The sequence below is a fragment of the Triticum urartu genome, chromosome 3A (assembly GCF_056163025.1).
Source record: "Triticum urartu cultivar PI428250 chromosome 3A, HENAU_Tu73, whole genome shotgun sequence".
NCBI classification, from domain to species: domain Eukaryota; kingdom Viridiplantae; phylum Streptophyta; class Magnoliopsida; order Poales; family Poaceae; genus Triticum; species Triticum urartu.
This window is the reverse complement of record NC_141875.1, coordinates 427,139,205-427,145,204: the sequence shown is the minus strand read 5'-3', so window position 1 is coordinate 427,145,204 and position 6,000 is coordinate 427,139,205.

Sequence of the window (6,000 nt, the reverse complement as noted above, 5' to 3'; positions counted from 1 at the left end):
TGCTGATTGGAAATGACATAGAATTTCTGGATAGCATAAAAGGATACTTGAATAAGAGTTTTTTAATGAAAGATCTCGAAGAAGCTGCTTATATATTGGGTATCAAGATCTATAGAGATAGATCAAGAAGCTTAGTTGGACTTTCACAAAGCACATACCTTGATAAAGTTTTGAAAAAGTTCAAAATGGATCAAGCAAAGAAAAAGGTTCTTGCATGTGTTATAAGCTGTGAAGTTGAGTAAGACTCAATGCCCGACCACTGCTGAAGATAGAGAGAAAATGAAAAGTGTTCCCTATGCTTCAGCCATAGGCTCTATCATGTATGCAATGTTGTGTACCAGACCTGATGTGTGCCTTGTTATTAGTTTAGCAGGGAGCTACCAAAGTAATCCAGGAGTGGATCACTAGGCAGCGGTCAAGAACATCCTGAAATACCTGAAAATGACTACGGATATGTTTCTCGTTTATGGAGGTGACAAAGAGCTCGTCGTAAATGGTTACGTCCATAAAAGCTTTGACACTGATCCGGACGATTCTAAATCGCAAACCGGATACGTGTTTATATTGAAAGGTGGAGCTGTCAGTTGGTGCAGTTCTAAACAAAGCGTCGCGGCGGGATCTAAGTGTGACGCAGAGTACATAGCTGCTTCAGAAGCAGCAAATGAAGGAGTCTGGATGAAGGAGTTCATATCCGATCTAGGTGTCATACCTAGTGCATCGGGTCCAATGAAAATCTTTTGTGACAATACTGGTGCAATTGCCTTGGCAAAGCAATCCAGATTTCACAAGAGAACCAAGCACATCAAGAGACGCTTCAATTCCATTCGGGATTTAGTCCAAGTGGGAGACATAGAAATTTGCAAGATACATACGGATCTAAATGTTGCAGACCCGCTGACTAAGCCTCTTCCACGAGCAAAACATGATCAACACCAAGGCTCCATGGGTGTTAGAATCATTACTGTGTAATCTAGATTATTGACTCTAGTGCAAGTGGGAGACTGAAGGAAATATGCCCTAGAGGCAATAATAAAGTTATTATTTATTTCCTTATATCATGATAAATGTTTATTATTCATGCTAGAATTGTATTAACCGGAAACATAATACATGTGTGAATAGATAGACAAACAGAGTGTCACTAGTATGCCTCTACTTGACTAGCTCGTTGATCAAAGATGGTTGAGTTTCCTAGCCATAGAGATGAGTTGTCATTTGATTAACGGGATCACATCATTAGTAGAATGATGTGATTGACTTGACCCATTTTGTTAGCTTAGCACTTGATCGTTTTAGTTTACTGATATTGCTTTCTTCATGACTTATACATGTTCCTATGACTATGAGATTATGCAACTCCCAATTACCGGAGGAACACTTTGTGTGCTACCAAACGTCACAATGTAACTGGGTGATTATAAAGGTGCTCTACAGGTGTCTCCGATGGTACTTGTTGAGTTGGCATAGATCAAGAATAGTATTTGTCACTCCGATTGTCGAAGAGGTATCTCTAGGTCCTCTCGGTAATGCACATCACTATAAGCCTTGCAAGCAATGCAACTAATGAGCTAGTTGTGGGATGATGCATTACAGAACAAGTAAAGAGACTTGCCGGTAACGACATTGAGCTAGGTATTGAGATACCGACGATCGAATCTCAGGCAAGTAACATACCGATGACAAAGGGAACAACGTATGTTGTTATGTGGTTTGACCGATAAAGATCTTCGTAGAATATGTAGGAACCAATATGAGGATCCATGTTCCACTATTGGTTATTGACCGGAGACGTGTCTTGGTCATGTCTACATAGTTCTCGAACCCATAGGGTCCGCACGCTTAAAGTTCTGTGACAATTGGTATTATGAGTTCGTATGTTTTGATGTACCAAAGGTAGTTCGGAGTCCCGGGTATGATCACGGACATGACAAGGAGTCTCGAAATGGCCGAGACATAAAGATTGATATATTGGAAGCCAACACTTGGACATCGGAAGAGTTCTGGGTGAAATCAGGATTTTACCGGAGTGACGGAGGGGTTACCGGAACCCCCCAGGGGTTACCGGAACCCCCCAGGGGTTAATGGGCCTTGTTGGGCCCTAGTGGAGAGAGAGGGGCCGGCCAGGGCAGGCCGTGCGCCCCCTCCCCCTCTGGTCCGAATTGGACTAGGAAGGGGGGCGGCGCCCTCTTTCCTTCTCCACCTTCCTTCCCCCCTCCTAGTAGGAGTAGGAAAGAGGGGAGTCCTACTCCTACTAGGAGGAGGACTCCTCCTCCTGGCGCGCCCTACAGGGCCGGCCGGCCTCCCCCTTGCTCCTTTATATACGGGGGCAGGGGGCACCCTAGAACACACAAGTTGATCATTGATCTCTCCCAGCCATGTGCGGTGCCCCCTCCACCATAATCCACCTCGGTCATACTATAGCGGTGCTTAGGAGAAGCCCTGCGAGGGTAGTTTCATAGACATCGTCACCACGCCTCGTGCTGACGAAACTCTCCCTCGAGCTCTACTGGATCGTGAGATCGCGGGACGTCACCGAGCTGAACGTGTGCAGAACGCGGAGGTGTCGTACGTTCGGTACCGAGGCTCAGTCGATCGTGAGGACGTACGGCTACATCAACCACGTTGTCATAACGCTTCCGCTTAACGGTCTACGAGGGTACGTGGACGACACTCTCTCCTCTCGTTGCTATGCATCACCATGATATTGTGTGCGCGTAGGAATTTTTTTGAAATTACTGCGTTCCCCAACAGTTTAAGCATTCACAATACATTTCAAGCAAGCATAGCAAGAGTATATGCGGCGGAAAGAGTAAAGCATGCATTGCAAGTAAGTAAAGGGGTGGGATTGGAGTTTGCAAATGCAATGAAGACATGGAGACTTTTGGCATGGTTCCAATAGGTGGTGCTATAGTACATCGTTGATGGAGACTTCAACCCACGAAGAGTAACGGCTGCGTGAGTCCACGGAGGGCTCCACCCATGAAGGGTCCACGAAGAAGCAAACCTTGTCTATCCCACCATGGCCATCGTCCACAAAGGACTTGCCTCACTTGGGTAGATCTTCTCGAAGTAGGTGATCTCCTTGCCCTTACAAATTTCTTGGTTCAATTCCACATCTTGACAGAGGCACCCAAGCGACACCTGACCAATCTAGGAGACACCACTCTCCAAAAGGTAATAGATGGTGTGTTGATGATGAACTCCTTGATCTTGTGCTTCAAATGATAGTCACCCCAACACGCAACTCTCTCACACAGTTTTGTATATGGTGGAAAGATGATTTGAGTGGAAAGCAACTTGGGGAAGGCTAGAAATCAAGATTGTTGTGGTAGGATTGGAATATCTTGATCTCAACACATGAGTAGGTGGTTCTCTCTCAAAAATGTATGGTGGAAGTGTAGGATCGTTCTGATGGCTCTCTCACATATATAGCCTCCACACAAAATCCAACAGTTACACACATTTAACCCATCTCGGTGAGACCGAGTAGCTAAACTCAGTGGGACCGATGAAGGAAATGTGCCCTAGAGGCAATAATAAAGTTGTTATTTATATTTCTTATATCATGATAAATGTTTATTATTCATGCTAGAATTGTATTAACCAAAAACTTGATACATGTGTGGATACATAGACAAAACACAGTGTCCCTAGTATGCCTCTACTAGACTAGCTCGTTAATCAAAGATGGTTAAGTTTCCTAACCATAGACATGTGTTGTCATTTGATGAACGGGATCACAACATTAGGAGAATGATGTGATGGACAAGACCCATCCGTTAGCTTAGCATAATAATTGTAAGTTTTATTTCTATTGCTTTCTTCATGACTTATACATATTCCTTTGACTATGAGATTATGCAACTCCCGAATACCGGAGGAATACCTTGTGTGCTATCAAACGTCACAATGTAACAGGGTGATTATAAAGATGCTCTACAGGTATCTCCGAAGGTGGTTTTTGGGTTGGCATAGATCAAGATTAGGATTTGTCACCCCGAGTATTGGAGAGGTATGTCTGGGCCCTGTAGGTAATGCACATCATGATAAGCCTTGCAAGCAATGTGACTATTGAGTTAGTTGCAGGATGATGTATTACGAAACGAGTAAAGAGACTTGCCGGTAACAAGATTGAACTAGGTATGAAGATACCGACGATCGAATCTCGGGCAAGTAACATACCGATGACAAAGAGAATGACGTATGTTGTCATTACGGTTTGACCGATAAAGATCTTCGTAGAATATATAGGAACCAATATGAGCATCCAGGTTCCGCTATTGGTTATTGACCGGAGTGGTGTGTCGGTCATGTCTACATAGTTCTCAAACCCGTAGGGTCCGCACGCTTAATGTTCGATGACGATTTGTATTATGAGTTATGTGATTTGGTGACCGAAGATTGTTCGGAGTCCCGGATGAGATCACAGACATGACGAGGAGTCTCGAAATGGTCGAGAGGTAAAGATTGATATATTGGATGATAGTATTCGGACACCGAAAGTGTTTCGGAAAGTATCGGGTATGTATCGGAGTACCGGGGGGTTACCGGAACCCCCGGGGGAAGATATGGGCCATAGGAGGGAGGCAGCCAACCCACAAGGGGTGCCACCCCAAGGGAGGAGTCCGAATTGTACCGGGGGAGGGGTGCGGCCCCCTTTCCTTCTCCTTCTCCCTCTCCTCCCCCCTTTCCCCCTCCGATAAAAGGAGGGGGGCGGATTGGACTAGGAGCCCAAGTGGGACTCCTCCCACTTGGGGCGTCCTAGGGCTGGCATCCTCCCCTCTCCCTCCTTTACATACGGGGGCAGGGGGTGCCTCTAACAGACATCAATTGTTCCTAGCCGTGTGCGGCGCCCCCTCCACCGTTTACTACTCCGGTCATAATGTCGTAGTGCTTAGGCAAAGCCCTGCGCGGATCACTTCACCATCACTGTCACCACGCCGTCGTGCTGATGAAACTCTCCCTCGACACTTTGCTGGATCAAGAGTTCGAGGGACATCATTGAGCTGAACGTGTGCAGCACTCGAAGGTGCCGTACGTTCGGCGCTTGATCAGTTGAATCGAGAAGTCGTTCGACTACATCAATCGCATTAAACTAACGCTTCCGCTTTCGGTCTATGATGGTACGTGGACAAACTCTCCCACTCTCGTTGCTATGCATCTCCTAGATAGATCTTGCGTGATCGTAGGAAATTTTTCGAAATTGCATGCCACATTACCCAACAGTGGCATCCGATCCAGGTCTATGCGTAGATGATATGCACGAGTAGAATACAAAGAGTTGTGGGTGGTGATAGTCATACTGCTTACCAACAATGTCTTGATTCGGTGGTATTGTTGGATGAAGCGGCCCGAACCAACGTTACATAACCACGTTCATGAGACTGATTCCACCGATAGACATGCAACTAGTTTTGCATAAAGGTGGATGGCGGGTGTCCGTTTCTCCAACTTTAGTTGAATCGAATTTGAATGCGGCCGGCCCTTGTTGAAGGTTAAAACAACAAACTTGATAAATCACCGTTGTGGTTTTGTTGCATAGGTAAGAATGGTTCTTGCTAGAAGCCTGTAGCAGCCACGTAAAACTTGCAACAACAAAGTATAGGACATCTAACTTGCTTTTGCAGGGCATGGTGTGATGTGATATGGTCAAAACATGATGTGATATACGTTGTTGTATGAGATGATCATATTTTGTAAAAGTTATCGGTAACTGGCAGGAGCCTTATGGTTGTCACTTTATTGTATGAAATGCAAACGCCATGTAATTGATTTACTTTATCACTATGTGTTAGCGATAGTTGTAGAAGCAATAGTTGGCGAGACGACAATGATGCTACGATGGAGATCAAGGTGTCAAGCCGGTGACGATGGAGATCATGACGGTGCTTTAGATATGGAGATCAAAGGCACAAGATGATGATGGCCATATCATGTCACATATTTTGATTTCATGTGATGTTTATCTTTTATGCATCTTATTTTGCTTAGTTCGGTGGT